The sequence below is a fragment of the Microtus pennsylvanicus genome, chromosome 16 (genome assembly GCF_037038515.1).
Source record: "Microtus pennsylvanicus isolate mMicPen1 chromosome 16, mMicPen1.hap1, whole genome shotgun sequence".
In the NCBI taxonomy this organism is placed as follows: Eukaryota; Metazoa; Chordata; class Mammalia; order Rodentia; family Cricetidae; genus Microtus; species Microtus pennsylvanicus.
In genome coordinates, this window is record NC_134594.1 from 20,461,842 (window position 1) to 20,477,937 (window position 16,096).

Here is a 16,096-nt window from a genome sequence, read left to right on the forward strand (position 1 = left end):
GTATAAAAAGAACATCCTACTATTAGGTCAGATGGGATAATTATTAGGATAACTGGAAATTTTACTGAGTGACTTTTATGTAAACTAATCCATGTATTATTTATTGGACACTTTAAGTACAGTAGTGATTATTATCTGATGTTTAGTTATCAAATTTACTAAAATAACAAATACATGTAATTTGGTGCTACTCAGCTCTCACAATTTAACAAGTCTGTAGAATGTAATGATTTCATTCCATAACTGTTGAGAGGGCATCCCAGTCTACTGGAAATTAGTGCAGTCATAAGATGTCAGCAATTTGATCTCTGTTCACCAGTGGGATCAAATTCATGTGTCTTGTAGATAAATTTAATTAAAATTTTTGATATGTTGTGATTAACTAGAGTACGCTCCTAAGACTAGATGAAATAGAGAATCAAAATCATTTAATAAGCAAAGGAAAGAGTGAGAAAAGGGTAAGAAATTAAACAACACTTTTACATATTTTTCAACATTAGAGTTTGTCTTTTTACAAAGGAGAGTTTGTCAACGGGTTGGAATATCATTTAAGTGATGTCACACATATTCTATTTCTTAATATAAGTTTTAAATAATGGCATAATGAAAGGTTTTAATCTAAAATTGCTAGTTTCTTAGAGATGAAAAAAATGATATCAGAACACACAACTGATCCCTAAAAGTTCTGAGCTGCACCATGATGCTTTCCTACTAAGGAGGAGAAATACAACAAGAATATCTGCTGAGCTCTGAGGGCAATTTATGCCTAGAGGGTAGGTAGAACAGAAAGTTCAGGGAGACACGAAAATTAGAAAACCATTATTTAAAACAAAACTATGGCAAATGATGCAATGAAAGGTTTACAGTGTTCTTAGGTAGAATTACAGCTTCAATATGATTTCAAAGTAGGGCACAGATGAGGAGAGAACTAAGGGTGTAGCTACTTGGCAAATGGATCCCTTGTCTAGTGTGCAAGGATACCTGATTTGCATCCAAACACTATATAAAATGGATGCAGAGACTGCACATGCCTGTGATTCCAGTAATAGATCAGGAGAGGAAAGAGTATCAGAATCTGAAGGGCAACATCTCTTATGCAAAGCTTGAGGCTACCCTGAGCTATATAATATTATGTGTCGAAATATTAGAACTAATAAATTTATAAATTGGTGTAAGGATGATAAAATGGGTGAATATATAGATGATAGGTACCTATATTGATATAAATGATATATGATAGATAGATGATAGATAGATAGATGATAGATAGATAGATAGATAGATAGATAGATAGATAGATAGATAGATAGATAGATAGATAGATGATGGATAGCCGGAGGAAAAGCTATATGCTATATAGTGATATAGATATAGACAGAGATTTAAAGCAAAATCAGTTTGCATTATGGAAAATTTCACTATCTTCTTGACATTCTGGTTTAAAGATATGGATATAGTAAAAAAACAAATGTAGATACGCTGATTAGCTTTAGGGTAAAGAATTTTATTTGAAAATGTTCTTTCTGAACATTAAAATAATCTGAAAGTATAAATAATCCTTGGGAAGTCATTCAGATAATGACACAGCCTCCCATTGACCATCACCATACTGTCTACATACTCTTACAGCCTTGCAGGAACAAAAGAAATATCACTGCTAATGTGAAATCACGGTTCCATTTTCTTAGCTGATCAAAACTATTTGTCTCATTTTAATGAGCCCAAGAAATTGCTTAATGATTTTATGATTTTGGAGATGTCACACTGAGTCGAGGAAATCAGGCTGTAAGATTAGATACAAAAAGAATGGCATCATCTGCAATGTTTATTGCATGTAAATTCTTTCAGACAAAATGGGAATAATTTGTTATAGATAAAGAAGAGTCAAGTTATTGCTATCTTTTACTGTACCATGCAGAGCAGCTGTATTTTATGGTGTGGTTGGAACTGATTACAGAAAGTACCAGCGATATCATCCAGAGATAAAGGCTTCTTATATCCTCCTGTATGTAGTTAAGTCATTGCTATCACTTAATGTCAATATTTGAGGCTGTATTGGAAGGTTTTAGCAGGGATGATAGCTACTCATGTAGCTCTGACTGATGACTAGTCATTGAGAAGAATGTTAGAAAGATCTTCAACATCCAACAACCACACACCCCCAAAAAAGAAATAAAGTGGGCATGAGGGAGAAAGCACAGACCCAATATGTCAGCTGGATGAGCTGATGAACACCCAGAAGTACGTGCATACATACAGAAACACGCACATATGTTCATAAATACAACATACACGAATGCATACCTGTAATTGTATAACTGCAAGAACAGGTAAATAAGCACATAGACTGACTTTTCATTCATATTTATATGTAATTGCACATTGCTTAAGAAGTATAGTAGTATAACATCTGCATTTTTAAGGCAAGATAGGTTAATTTATTTAAACTTTATTGCTGTCTTTCAGTTTTCTAAACAAATGTTTACTTCACACATCAACTGCTGATAAATTCTCTTGGTCAAAAACCAAATTAACTTCCAGACATAGAGGTCGGAAGGTTTCATGCAATTCTACTGGAGAGTAACTGCCACCTACGTTCTCATATAGGGGTTGGAGAGAAAAGGAGGCTGTGGGGGCCATGATGTAATTATATTTAGAAATAAAAAAATATAAAAAAGATAATTCAATCAGAAAAAATAAACCTCACAAATAACAGGAAGAGATGCCACTGAAATATATGGACTACAGAAATTATCATAGTCCTGAAGATGAAGCAATACTATTTTGTAAGTTTGTAGAATCTTTACCTAGTGGATAGAACAAATATGAGATAGATAATTAGCAGTCAGAAAAACAGGATAATCAGTCAAAAGTCAAACAACTATGATATTAAAAGGTAGAAAAATAGGGTAGTTGGATTAGAGTCAATATTTGTAATCTCTGCAAATCTAGTTGATTAGCGGCCTTCAATTTAAGAGAGTAACTGTTGTAATTTATTACAAAATTATCAAAATCTGACAAATTATCCACAGTTAAGACCTTATTATCATTTATACTCAACAATGTATACAAACTCAAAATTTAATTGAAAGAACCACAAGAAATTTAATAAAATTTTTCATAAAAGTAATACAAAAATGGCAAAATAAAATACAATAATAAAATATAAGCTTAATGTAAAATATAAACTAAATCAGGAATCAAATGGATATGTATATAATACACACATATATAGGTATGCAGAATGATTGATTATATCTTCTTTTTACCAGACAAACATAAAGGAGAGATGGGTAAATAATCATTCCTAATTAAAGGAAAATAATTTCCATCTCTCATATATATAAGGGTGAGATATGTGCAAAACATGCATCGTTTGTGAAGAACCAAAAATTGGAAAAACAGATCCTTACTTGCAACACACAGAAAACCACACCTGTGATAAATAAGCGGTTCAAATTATTTCTCTTTACCTTTCAAGGTCTGTCAGAGCAAACTGCTAATGGGGGATTCAAAACAGAAAACAAATATAACTAGTAAAACAGTTAACAAAGATGAACTAACTATGTGAAAGAAGGAACCAAAGAAATAAAAGAGAAAATTATACCTCTTAAAAGTACATTGATTTTTTTATTAATGTATTTATTTATTAAAGATTTCTGTCTCTTCCCCCAAACAAGGGTTAACTAAAACAAAATTTCTATATGAAAGATTTATTTCTGCTTCTCATTTCAGGGATTGTATGTAGCTCCTGCTTTACGTTTATGTAACTGAAACAGTTTAGAATTTCCTTAGTAAACTAAGTTCCTAAACGTGTGTAAACAGAAATGAAAACAAAGAAACAATGTGAGACTTATTGAGCCAATTGGGGAATAGAATACTCATCCGGGTTTTTTCTATAAAATGCAGTTAGAAATCAAATGTATGAATGTTAAATAAACATATTCAAAATAGAAAAAAAAGTACATTGCTAGTACACATATGAACACAATCACTCATAAAGCAAGTGTTACACATTAGAAATAAAAGAACCAACAGTAGATCATGAATGTATGTTAGGGGAAATCATGTAGTGTACTGTATATTGAGTGGGACACTGTGAGCCACTTTATGCCATGTCTGATTATGACAAGAAGTGCAGAGACAAGAACATTCCTAGAATAACCATCATGCTTTAAGATCTCTTTCAACAGCCAGCATTAATTTTCATAGCTTATGGCAAAAAGGTGAGTCTGGAGTGTACTGAAGCATTCCAGGGTTTTGGAGGTATGTCAGCTTTCTTTGAATTCATGCCATCCCTACAGAGAGTACATGTTGAGTTCTCCTGAGGAATGTCTTCAGATATTCTCCTGCATAGACTCCATTATCTTATTTGCTCTCTAAACTGAACATGACTCAAAGCTGACAGTACTGTTTGTACTCCCCCATCTGTCTTAGCCTAACCCTTTCTCCATGGTAGAAAAGAAAAACAGGCTCATATTCAACTGAAATTGTAGACAGGGAGCTCTAGCTCGTTTGCAAACTATTTTGAGACAACAAACAAAACAGCAATTAGCAAACATTGATGTGTCCTGTGAAAGTAAAAGGCAGTGTACTAAACAACATTATAATTCAAGTGGGTTCCGATTTTTACATTTTCACCAAATTGATTAAAACTTAATGAAACTGACAGATGGTAGATCATGAAATCTATTTTTATGACATTTTATTATGCTCTTTTGATTATAAAACCCTATTATGAGAATAATTTAGCAGTATTACTGTAATAGGATTCTGACCAATACTTCCTAACTTACATTTGAAAGGGGTTCTAAAACTTTTTATCAGTAAGGACATGATGTGGCAATAAATTCAGAGTAAGCTTTAGTTCATTCTTTCAAGAATTGGTGGTTGTGTTTGCTCACATTAGAAGAAAATGTTGAAGGAGTACAGGCAGAAGGCTAGTGTGCACTGATAGAACTTAGAACCCAGGTTCAGTTCCCAGAATCTGTTTGGAACAATTCACAATTTTAGTAACTTTGTCTGTAAAATATCTGATACCTTTAAGTGGTCTACAGACACACACACACACACACACACACACACACACACACACACACGACAGAAGAAGAAGAGACAAAAAGGGATAGGAAAGAAAACAGAAAGGACAGAAAGAGATAATGAAAAATGCAAACTTAAAAATATTGTTAACTGTTTATTTGAGAGGAAAATGAGGGTGCATTTCTGGCATATTGCTAATATTTCATGTTTTAAATTATCTTTCAGGTTTCTGATTTTGTCAACGATGGGATTAAGTAGGACAAATCTCTCACTGGATACCTGGAAGATGTGAAAAATATTTTCAAATATCTCTTGAAACATATAAATAAACTTTCAAGAAAAAAATTTCATGAAATGTGAGACCAGGAATCCATCATTAAGGAAGTGTTTTCCAGGCAGATGAACTTGGAACCCTACCATCTCACCCAGAGGCATTGCTATTCATAAAGAGAAAGGAAAACTTTAGAAGAAATGTTCAGAAGTGCTGTGTGGAATTTTCTCCGGGGAGATGTTAACAAACATCTACTTAGGATAGAAAGAACAGATTTGCCCAAGTTCAGCTCAGTGAACCAAGGAGTATAATGGAGTTATTTACAGATGTATGAATAACCTTTGGATCTCTTCACCATTAAAGTAAAAATATTTTTTCTCCTAGCCACCCTTTGTGCCAATAAATTCTTGGGAATGGCCTGGCTCTCTAGGCCTCTCCCTGACTCCATCATTGAGAGTTAATAGGTCAGTCTTTTAAGGTTTAGAGTGAGTAATCACATGAGCTGACAGTTCAAGAAGTAAATGGCCATGTCATGCCCAGAGGGCAGCATTACACAAGAAGCTGAACAGAGCTTTCAGTAGATCAGCTGGTTTGAGAAGGAACTACTTAGATTATAGGATTGAGGGAAGGAAATGGTAGTTTTTAGTAACTTTGTCTTGAATTAACTCTACACATGAACAGATCACATATCTTTAATTTCTTAAGACAATGTTGTTAAACACAGAAACAAGATACCTTATGTTGTTGGCAATGGATAATATTAGTAAATCAGTAAATACCAACAAATGTGCATTTATGAAACATGACAGTAAAAAAAGCTAAAAATACATTATGCAAAGTATATATCAACAATAACGTAAACAGTTTCCAGTACTTACTGGTTTTGGGGTCACAAAAAACAATTTTCCACTTTTCAAGGTTATCAATTGTTAGTCCAAATACTTTATGCATCCTGCTTTTCAAATACTTAATATTTAGTCTCAATTCCTTTATTTATGCTATAATTATAAAGCCCTCATCTTCTAGGCAACACATGAAAATACTACTAAATGAGAAGATAATAAAGCAATAGATGATTGCTTCTGAAGAAATTCCCCAAGTTTCATAGATATGAATAATTTTTTCTGACAATCTTTTATTTAAATGATATTTAATATATATTTGGTAATAATTCTTAAGGTTATAGTTAAAAATATTTGTGATGATAATCATTAATTTAAAATACTTATTCTTTAGTCTTTCAACTTACTTTAAAATCAAACAGATCACTCAAGAACAAGGACATTTTTTCTTTATGATATAATAGGTATTTTTACATACACAATTCATATTTCATACAATGTTTTTAGAGGGATACTATTTATCTTTTTGAATTTTCGAGACAGGGTTTCTCCGTAGCTTTTTTGGTTCCTGTCCTCCTGGAACTAGTTCTTGTAGACCAGGCTGGCCTCGAACTCACAGAGATCCGCCTGCCTCTGCCTCTCGAGTGCTGGTATTAAAGGCATGCACCACCACCGCCCAGCAGAGGGATACTATTTTTATCTTTTGAGTATTTATGATTAAAATTTCTAGTCTGGTGGTGGCACACACCTTCAATTTCAGGACTCAGGGGGCAGAGGCAGGCTTATCTCTGTGAGTTTGAGGTCAGACTGATCTACAAGAGCTAGTTCCAGTATAGGCTTCACAGCTACAGAGAAACCCTGTCTTGAAAAACAAAAACAAACAAAAAAAATTTCTAGTCCTCTTCATTTGCCTACAAATATCAGGAAGTCATTGCTTTTTTAACTACTGAGTAATACTCCATTATGTAAATGTACCACATTTTCTTCATCAATTCTTCAGTTAAATGGCATCTGGATTGTTTCCAGGTCTGGCTTTTATGAATGGTGCTGTCATGAGTAGAGTTGAGCAAGAATTCATACAGTGTAGGTAAGCATCCTTTGGGTATATACCAAAGACTGGCATAGCTGGGTCTTGAGGTAGATTGATTCCCAATTTTGTGAGAAATTACCATTATGATTTCCAGAGTAACCATACAAGTTTGCACAACCACCAGCAATTGAAGAGTGTTTACCTTGTTCCACACCCTTCCCAGCATAAACTCTGATTAGTGAGGTTAATCTTAACCATTGTGATAAGTGTAAGATGGGATCTCACAGTCATTTGCATTTCCCTGTTGGCTAAGGATGCTGAACATTTCTTTAAGAGTTTCTCAAGAAGTTCAAATGGCCAAAAGACACTTAAGGTCATGCTCAACCTCCTTAGCGATCAGGGAAATGCAAATCAAAACAACAACAACTTTGAGATATCATCTTACACCCTTCAGATTGGCTAAAATCAAAAACACCAATGATAGCCTCTGCTGGAGAGGTTGTGGAGGAAGGAGTTCCCTCATCCATTGCTGATGGGAATGCAAACTTGTGCAACCACTTTGGAAAGCAGTGTTTCGGTTTCTCAGGAAATTCGGGATCAACCTACCCCTGGACCCAGCAATATCACTCTTGGGAATATACCCAAGAGATGTCTGATCCTATGACAAGGGCATTTGTTCAACTATGTTCATAGCAGCATTATTTGTAATAGCCAGAACCTGGAAACAACCTAGATGTCCTTCAATGGAAGAATGGATGAAGAAAGTGTGGCATATATACACATTAGAGTACTACTCACCGGTAAAAAACAATGACTTCTCGAATTTTGCATGCAAATGGATGGAAATAGAAAACACTATCCTGAGTGAGGTAACCCAGACCCAAAAAGATGAACATGGGATGTACTCACTCATAATTGGTTTCTAGCCATAAATAAAGGTCAGTGAGTCTATAATTTGATATCCTAAAGAAGCTAAATAAGAAGGTGAACCCAAAGAAAAACATATAGATATCCTTCTGGGTAGGGGAAGTAGACAAGATTGCCAGGCAAAAAATCAGGATCTTAAGGGTGGGATGGGAGGGGGTAAGGGGAGATGGGGAGAGAAAAGTGAGAAGGGTAGGATGGGGAGAACTTGGGGCAACGGGATGATTGGGATAAAGGAAGGCTGGATAGGGGAGCAGGGAAGCACATATCTTAATTAGGGTTGGGAAGAGACTTGAACCTAGAGGGGCTTCCAGGTACCCAAGGCGAGGTCCCCAGTTAGTTCCTGGGGCAGCTGAAGATAGGGAACCTGAAATGATCCTATCCTATAGCCATACTGATGAATATTTTGCATATCACCATAGAACCTTCATCTGGCGATGGATGGAGATAGAGACAGAGAACCACACTGGAGCACTGGACTGAGCTCCCAAAGTCCCAATGAGGAGCAGAAGGAGGGAGAACATGAGCAACGAAGTCGACCACGAGGGGTGCACCCACCCACTGAGACAGTGGAGCTGATCTACTGGGAGCTCACCAAGGCCAGCTGGACTGTGACTGAAAAAGCAGGGGATAAAACCGGACTCTCTGAATATGGCGGACAATGAGGGCTGCTGAGAAGCCAAGGACAATGGCACTGGGTTTTGATCCTACTTCATGTTCTGGCTTTGTGGGAGCCTAGCCAGTTTGTATGTTCACCTTCCTAGACCAGGATCGTGGGGGGAGGACTTTGGACTTTCCACAGGGCAGGGAACCCTGACTGCTCTTCAGATTTGAGAGGGAGGGGGAGAGGAGTGGGGGGAGGGGGAGAGGGGTGGAGGGAAGGGGAGAGGAATGGGGGGAGGGGGGAGGAGTGGGAGGCTGGGAGGAGGCGGAATTTTTTTTCTCAATAAAATAAAAGAAAAAAAAGAGTTTCTCTGCCATTTAAGATTCTTCTACTCAGAATTCTATTACAATCTGAATCCTGTTTTTAAATTGGATTGTTTGGTTCTTTGATGCTTAGTTTCTTGATGTCTTTAAATATTTTGGACATCAGTCCTCGATCAGATGTGTGGATGATGGAAAACTTTTCCCAATATATACCCTACCATTTCTCATATTGACAGTGTCCTTTGTCTTACAGATGCTTTCCGTTTCATGAGATTCATTTAGTAATTGTCCACTCATAGTGTCTATGCTACTGGTGTTCTATTCTGGATATTGTCTCCTGTGCCAAGAATTCAAGGCTATTTCCCACTTGATCTTCTATCAGCGTCAGTATAACTGAATGTTTGTTGAGGTCTTTCATATACTTGAGTTGTGTTCTGGGTGATGAATATGGAATGGGAAATAGAAGAGATCTCCTGTTAAACTGGAGGCAAGGGTGGAGTGGAGGTATGGGAACATGAGGGATAGAGTTGGGCTGCTTGGGAGCAGGATGGATTGGGAGAATAATGAAAGATAACTTGATGGGAGAGCATTTTGGGATTAGGGAGCAACCTGGTGTCAGGGTACCTTTCAGGTACCCACAAGGGCGACTCCAGTTAAATTTTCTAGCAATAGTGGAAAGGGTGCCTGAACTGGCCTTCTCCTGTAATCAGTTGGTGATAATTGTAATCAGGGAGCATTCATCCACTAACTGATAGAAGCAGATGCAGAGAATCACAATCAAGCAGTGGGCCAAGCTCTCAGAGTCCTGCTCAAAAGAGAGATGAAGCAATGTGTGAGTCAGGGAGTAAAGGCCATGGCAAGGGAACCCACAGAGACAACTGATCTGAGCTTTTGGGAGCTCATGTTCTCTAACTGTTATCTAGGGAGCCTACATGGGACTGACTCAGACCTTCTACATGTATGCGATAGTTTCAAAGCTTGGTCTGTATATGCATGAGCTAGGAGTTTCTTCATAGCCAATCATCAGAACTCATATTGACTTTGCAACATATTTTGTATTACACAGATAAACTAAAGAGTGGCATGTGAAAATTACATACCACATCTCCACAATCTGGACAAAAGATTTTGTATGAGAACTCAATATTCTTCCATGAATATCTCTAACCTCATCCACTGAAAGAGGCCAATATTGATCTTGGGTTCTGTCTCTTTAATCACAATCCCTGATGTTGGATGTTATAAAACAATGCTCTGAGAAATATTCAACTTCATAAATGACAGCAGGAGGCATTTTATTCAGATTACGTTTAAGTATATTATTCATATGTATGCATATGTATGCATGATATGGAGGAAATTTAAAATAAGGGCACATAATGGACTATCTAATTCAGAGAGAAAAAGAAGTTTTAAATAATGAGTGCAAAGTGCTTATGTCAGATATTTGAAGCCAATGGATAATTTTAAATGGTACAAGGAAACATTAAATTAACAGAGACAAATATTGCATTTCTGAACACTTTAATGAGCCCTGTTAAGTATAATGGGACAACTTTATAGTTGCCTGGTTGAGTGATGATGTTTGGTAATGGTTGGCAAAGCACCCAGTAGTGTGCACACAGGAAGAAGTAGGAAGTTCTGTGTAGTGTAAAAGGGGTGGACAAACATGTGAAGAACTTTCAAATAGTGACAAAAGAATAGGTATAATTTTGATGTGAATATAATTATAACTAACTGTAAATTTGATCTTTAATCTGTTCTAGGACACTCACACAAAACACACACACACATGCACACAATTTCTTTGAGAGTATAAAACTCAGACTGGCCCAGAAATCTTGACACTCCTCTCCTAGCCCCAAAGTGCAAGATCACATCTGAATAAGTATTTTTTTTAAAGTATAGAATATAACTATTTGGTTGCCTATGCCTATAATGAATAAGGAGCTGCTAGGCAAAGAATGACAGGTCACACACTGTCTTGATGCTTCCTTAGGTCCAATCAAATGCACTGTCTGAGCAAATAGGGGTCTTAGGACCACTGTTTTGACTTTGTGAAGAAAAATTTCCTTAGTATTTGAATATTAGCAAGGCCTTAGTAATTATTTCATCTAAAGACAGACTTCTCATGGCATACCTCAGGTATATTTGTGCACACTGATGGATTTAGATCCAGGAAGAACCTGCATTAATGTATATTTTGGACTTTCTAAGTATAGAATGTGGTTTTGAGTGGTTGATCACCTGCTGTGATTTTTTTCAGACTTTCTTGGACACTAGGGTGTGTCTTATTAAATCTATTCCTCTCTATTTAAAAAGCAGGTATCACAGTTTAGTATAGCAATAATTCATACACAGTGGTTCCAAAAATTTTTGTCCTTCTCACGGAATATTTCAGCAAAGAAACACTTGGGTCTTCACTAACTTAATTTAAACCATTAATCACAACCATAGCCAGGAAAGAAATTTTGGATAAGAAGAAGAAGAGGAAAGTGAAGCAGAAATTGACAGACACATACTAAAAAATGCTAAGACATTGAAGAAAGAATATGAGAAAGATACGAGAGGTGAAAAATTCTTCCATACTCATCCATCTTTGGGATTCACATAAAATGTTCACACAACCAGAAGTCTGAATATCTAGTGAAATACCTCCATTTTGAAAGCACAACTTTCAGATTTATATGGAATTCCAACAAAACTTTAGGTTGCCTAAAAGAATCCTGAATAATTCAAGTACTATTTGAAGTATCATCATCCTCGACAGAAAATTGTACTAGAGAGCTATAGAAAAAAAGACAGCCTGAGATTGGTAAAAAAATAGACATATTGATCCATGGAATCAAACTGAAGACCCAGATATAAATTCAAATTCATATGAAATTCCAGTTTTTGATAAATAATCCAGAAACACACACTGTTAAAAAAAAAAGATGTTATTTTCAAAAATGGTGCTGGTCAAACTGAATAGCTGCATGTAGAAGAATCCAAGTAGATACTTATAATCCTGCACAAAATTCAACTCTAAATGGATCAAAGAACTCAAAATAAAACCACGTACACTCAACCTGATAGAAGAGAAATTAGGGAAGAGCTGTGAACTCATTGGCGCAGAATAATAAAATCTCTGAATAGAATGCCAACAGTTCAGGCACCAAGATAAAGAACAAATGGGGCTTCATGAAATAGAAAAGCTTCCTCCACAGCAAAAGATAGTGTTTGGACATAGTAGCAGCCTACACAATGGGAAAAGATTGTAAAAGACACACATCCAGTAGAAGGTTAATATTTAAAATTTGTAAGTAGTTTTAAAATTTATAGGTATCAATAAAGGAAACCAATTTTTAAAATGTGGTAACAATATAAACAGAATTCTCAAAAGAGAAATAACAAATGGCTGAAAAGCTCCTAACAAAATGTCTACCATCTGTAGCCATCAGGGAAATAGAAATCAAAATTACTTTGAGGTTTCATCTTACACCTGTCAAAATGTTCGCGATCAATAAAACTAAGGAGAGCTTATGCTGGAAGGGATGTGGTAAAAAGGAACCTTCTGCTGTGGGATGATGCCTTTTTTCCCTGTAAAGATATGTCACTCATTTTAGCTTAATAAAACACTGATTGGTCAGTTAAAGGCAGGATGTATAGGTGTGGCAACGAGACTAGGAGAATTCTGGGAAGAGGAAAGGCTCAGTGCACTTTCCAGCCAGACCAAAAGAAAGCAAGATGAGAATGCCTCACTAATTAAAGGAACCAAGCCACATGGTTAAACATAAACAAGAATTATGGGTTAATTTGAGTTATAGGAGATAGTTAATAATAAGCCTAATATAATAGGCCAAATAGTTTATAATTAATATATTCTGCTGTGTGCTTTTTTGGTACTGAATAGTTGTGGGACTGGGCAAGACAGAAGCTTCCATCTAAAACATTCCTTACTTTTTTTTATTTTATGTGAGTTTTCCCATGAATGTTTGTCTTTAGGTAGTCTCTCATTTCAGTTTCTTAAATGTTTCAAGCTCCTTTCCTTATGTTGTTATCATATGACATGTGGAATCTGATCATGTTTTGGTAAACAAGTGCATTATTGTTAAGAAGGAAACCATAGTACCATGCATGTAATCTGTCATATATTAGAAAAATCCAAATACTTTTTGAGTTGGATATTAAATAGAAAACTAAAGTGTAAGAAACTTTAATCCTAAAATCTTTATTGAAATAACTTAGGATGTATTGAGATAGAAGGTAGCAAATTCAAAATTTCCCTCTTATTTTACCTACCTCTAAATAAAATCTTATAGAAATATCTTTACACTCATCCAAAATACCAGAGGTTGCTGAATTAGAATCTCTTATGGATTCTCCTCTCCTAATCTAGGAGTAACATATTCCCCAAAGCTCACGGTCAAGAATTTAATGAGTACCTAAAATATGTGTATAATAAGAACCAATGTAGGTTGCTTTCATTTCTGGTTAAAATCACCTATGTATGTGTCACACGCTGAAGTATTTAAGGAAACCTAAAAGGAAAGTGTTTATCCAAACAAAAAAAAATGCAACTGCTGCAGCTTAAACATAAGCTATTACTGTTGCTTGGCATTACAAACGGAGAATAGACAAATATCGATGAAGATGGAACGGTGTTGTGGCATTCTCTCAGAAACAAACGTAATCATATGGAATCCTTACCTAGAATTAGTTGAAAAGTTCCATCTAGTAAGATACATTGCTGTATTTGTATATTAACTTTACACAGAGAAGGGTTTCATTAAGAAAGTTCTATATATACCCATAATTTACATCCATCATTTTCAGCATGTACTGTCCTCACTTACCTCCATTCCCATTTCACTTCATCATTTAAACTTACTAATAATGGTAGGTGTATATATGTGTGTATGTGCGTAGGTGTATGAGTGTGTGTGTGCGTGTGTGTGTGTGTGTGTGTGATTTCTTCTACTGTATTTCTGAATTCAATTAAAAAATCCATTAAGAATATAGCAATTAACACATTTAATATGCTGTGGAGTTTATAAATTATTTTTAGTAGCTTGAATCCTGTCACGGCCACCCTCGTCCCGCAAGGAATGATGCTACCACCGGAGCTCTTCTCACTACAGTTTTATTCCAGGACTTTTTATACTTCTCTCTCTCTTCCCCTCTCTCTTTGACCTCTCTCCTCGGGCAAACCTCTCTCTCCTGGCAAACCTCTCCCAGCCCTTAAGTAGGCATGGGCTGCCAACCCTGAACTGCCAGGTGGGCACTGCCCATAGGCCCACGCATTGCAAGCAGCTGATGATCATTGCGTGATCAGGCATAGGTCAGGCCTTAGTCATCTCAGGAGTTGATTATACATCTCCATCAGGTATGATACCACGCAGCTCGCTATAGAATCCCAGTAGATGGACTGGTCTTAAATGTGCTAAACACACAAGACTGGATTTAGCATTCCTGATCCTCGGGCAACCACACCCAAATTCTGCTCCTACAGGTATATGAAACTACCGTCAATTGCAAAGTTTCCTTTTTAATTTATAATAACTCTCCTAGTAATAGAATTGATAAAATATATCCTGTCCAACCTAAATGAATAAATAAGAATAGTATAATATATAATATAAATATAAAATTAGCATTGGTTTTGTTTTTTTTATAATTCAATTATTTCTTTACTACGGAATGTTGTAAGATATCATAGCTTCAAACATGGATAAAAGAATATGTGGCTCAATCTAGTGTTTGGTAGGAATGATCACATAATTTTTATTTAAAACTCTTGCCTAATTTATATTTCAATGTATATCAAAAATCTGAATGCGAATTCTCCTTCTCATGTAAAGTGCTTTTTCCAATGCTGGACTTGAAGTAAGAGTCATGGGTATCCTTAGTGAGCCTGTCCCTGTTTGTTTGTCCCTCATTCATCGAAATTCCTCTCTTTCTTTGTCATTGGTGTCTGGCTCTTCATCGGCCATCCATTTCCACTTCCGTTCCCCGTGCAGGCGTGAGGAAGCTGTGTCTGAGCTGTGTCAGGTATTCCATCTTGGAGTTCTTATATTCTTCATTACGACAACAATCTATTTTCTAGGTGTCTAGAGTCACTTCTCCAGTTTAACCTAAATGTTTTAATGCCTTTATTGAGAGATGAACAATGAGCGATAGTTAGCTAGCTTTACAAAACAGTAAGAGCATGCCTCTTCAAAGAAGAAGGGTTTTACTGATACCAACATAAAAGTTATAAGAAGTTACATAAAATTTAGTAAATATAATATTATGAAATGCTATTTTTACCTTTCATACTATTTTTCTGTTAGGAGTTAAAACTTAATATGCTGAAAATTAATAAAATGAGTATCACTGGAAGCCATAAAAATTGGACAATAAATCTAGAAGCCTGATAAGTCTCCATGAGGAAGGGAGCAGCAGGAGAGATTCAGTGAGTCACACATAGAACCTTTGCAGAAAGGGACAACAGACATGTAAACTAAATTCCGAAAGCAAAAATAAGGGAATCATCAAGACGAAGAGTCTGATTCCAATCAAAAGCATTTATTTCTGTTGTAGAACATTACAGAATAAAAAAAAATTACCAGTTGTAGATGTGAGTCTTTGGAGTCTCAGTAATATACGTAGGAGGTGGTCTCCTGTGTTCATCTTTATAAACAAACAGTAGGGTATTCTTTGGGCCTTATATAATTTTAGTAAAGGACTAAGTCCAGTTTCCTGATAACTCAACCCTGACACAAGCATTCAAACCTGCTCTATCACATGTGGCCCACCCAAGTGTGATCATCAAATCTAAACTATCTTTGCAAATCAGTATATTCACCCTCACTGAGAGGCTAGCCTTGGGAAATTTCAATACCTCTAGTACTATTCTGTTGTTCTATGGCCCTAAGCTTTCTCTTTCCACTATGTTTTCCAAGGTAACTAAAAATCAGCTTCCAATATTGTCGTAGCTAAATCTTTCCACTCTTTTGGTAAATTCTGTTCCAAGTGGCTCATGAATTTAACATTTGCTTTACAAATGGTAAATGCCCATCATATGAAATGACTGTTTCC